This window comes from Callorhinus ursinus, unplaced genomic scaffold (genome assembly GCF_003265705.2).
Source record: "Callorhinus ursinus isolate GAN/ISIS: 27379988/994484 unplaced genomic scaffold, GSC_fseal_2.0 scaffold37, whole genome shotgun sequence".
Lineage (NCBI taxonomy): Eukaryota > Metazoa > Chordata > Mammalia > Carnivora > Otariidae > Callorhinus > Callorhinus ursinus.
This window is the reverse complement of record NW_027397099.1, coordinates 1,562,962-1,565,556: the sequence shown is the minus strand read 5'-3', so window position 1 is coordinate 1,565,556 and position 2,595 is coordinate 1,562,962.

Sequence of the window (2,595 nt, the reverse complement as noted above, 5' to 3'; positions counted from 1 at the left end):
TGTGTGTGTGTGTGTGTGTGTGTGTGTGTGTGTGTGTGTGTGTGTGTATGTGTGAGACAGAGGATGGTCCTACAGCCTCATGAAGAATGACTGTACCAGGTACTTGAAACCATCACGCCTTTAAAGAATAGACTCTTGGGTGCGGGCTTCTGAGCAGACGTCACTTGAACACCTCTCAGATTAGCCCTGTGGTCTGCGTCCAGATTTCCAGGACTCTCTCCATTCCAGGAGCAAGACAGCATCATGAAAGCTGACTGCTAATCCAAGATCCAGTGGAACAGGAATGAATTACATAGGACTGCATGAAATGATGGGGCAATTTTATTGTGGTTCTGTGTTTAAACTAATAATGTTTTATCGCTCTATTTTCTGGTTCTATGGGGAAGCCTTTTCTCTTCTTTGGGGTCCCTTGTAATCCACACAATTAAGTAGACTCTGCTTTTGGAAACAAAAATAAGGCATTTAAAAATGATACTTTGTTTCCACTGGTGTGTAATGGTATTTCATTTCACTAATGGCTAATGATGTCAGTCTTCTGTTTGTTTTCAAGTAGGCTCCATGCCCAGCGTGGAGCCCAGTGCGGAGCTTGAACTAATGACCCTGAGATCAAGACCTGAGCTGAGATCAAGAGTCGGACTCTTAACCGACTGAGCCACCCAGGCGCCCCAATGATGTCAAAATTTTATGTGTTTGTTTGCTGTTCATACACACTTTTCAGTGTCTTCCTGCCTCTCTGCCAGGGGATTAGTGTGGGTGCTCAGCTCCTCAGCCATGGCAGACAGACTTGTCCCCTTGAGGTGTCTGCCCCGTTTGGAGGACTCCCACCCCCTCAGGAGGGGGCAGTGCACCTGTCGGACACCTTCTCTGAAAGCTGAGTAGGACTGCCCAAATTTGGAACCCTCTGAGTCCCTGAGAGTCCTGGAGCAGCCACGGAACTGCCAGCCGGGGGTAGAGGAAGCCTCTGGTACTTTGGCCCTGGCACCCGTGGTAGCTATGACCCCACAGCCGTCATTTGGTGATACTGTGGTGCCGGGCAGTGTGCTGAGAGCGTGTGTGCAACTAGGATCACCCCAGGCCACCCAGAAACACTAGCCACATTTCATTGTGTGATGGGAGCACACACGTTACTGTGTGGCCCGAGTCTCTGCCATGCGCTCATCTGCTGTCGCTGCTGCAGCCAGTTACCACAGACTTGCTGCCCTAAAACAACACACACTTACTATCTTAACAGCTCTGGACGCCAGAAGTCCAAAATGGGCCAACATTGAGGTATCAGGGGCTTCTGCAGGCTCCAAGGGAGAATGTTTTCCCACTTTGACGACTTTCTAGATGCCTCCTGCTTCCATCTTGAAAGGCAGCCGTGGCTGGCTGAGCCTTTTGCACAGTGCATCACTTGATCTCTGCCTCCCTCTTTCCCATCTAAGGACCCTTGGGATTACTTGGGGCACAGGGGTAATCTCCCTAAAGTCAGCTGATTAGCAACCTTAATTCCTTCTAGGACCTTAATTCCCCTTTGCCTGGTAAGAGAACGTATTGACTACGTCCTGACGTCTTTGGGGGGCCCATAATGCTGGGGAGTGTTGGGATACTGGGTGGGGAAGCTGGGAGGAACGGGGTCCCGGGGTGTGTGGGTGGAGCAGGCACGGGCAGGACCTGTGCAGGAGGCGCATCTTGCCGCTCTCAGGGACTTCCCCCCTCTGGCTGGAGGAGCGGCTGAACGCTTACCAGGTCAGGTGCTCATGGTGCCATGGCGGGGAAATGCTGCCGGGGAGGAGCTCTGGGGTGAGGGGTTGCAGTGGGCTACAGTTTAATCAGGGTGGGCCTCACTGAGGAGGTTCTTCATCTGAAAATAGGATCCATCCCATAGGATTGCTGCGGCATTAAATGAGGTAATGTCAAAAATGCATCCTGTAGACAGTGAATGATCATATTTAAAAAGTTATCTATTCTAGAATCTCAGCTCTGTGGATGCATGGGCCAGGCTGGCCCTCTGCCATGAGGCATCGGATGAGTGGTGGGGTTAATTACATTTTGAGGAGGAGAGGTTAAATTGGAGGTGGTCTAGAGCTCCTGGTTGGAGGTGCCCCCTGCTTGGAGGACATCACCTGGTCCCACTGTTGCCACACCCAGCTGCTCTCCCTATTAGAGGGAATGTGGATCCAGTCTGTGGGATCCATATGCTGGCTCCGCCCCACACTGGCCGTGAGATGTGGGGTTCTTCCTTCACCTCTTCAATCTTGAGTTTCCTTGTCTGTGCAGTGGAGGCGGTCACAGCACCTCTCCAAGGAGTGAGGGTTACCTCACGTCAACTGTTTAGCATAATACCTGGCGCTTAGCTTTCGGTGAAGGGATCACTGCTGTCACTATCTCGGAGGTGGAGAAACGAACATGGAGCAAAGAGGGGACAGGCTGATGGAGACAGGCCGGGAATGGCGAGGAAAAGCCGAGAGTACTGGGGTCCTACGCCCCTGCTTTTCGTGGTTACTCCCCAGTTGGGTGGGTTCCTCCCGCACCCTCCCGCCCAAAGAACAGGCTCCTTGTCAAGAAGAGCTGCTAACTGCAGAGAGAAGTCGACCACTTGACCAGAACTGGGTG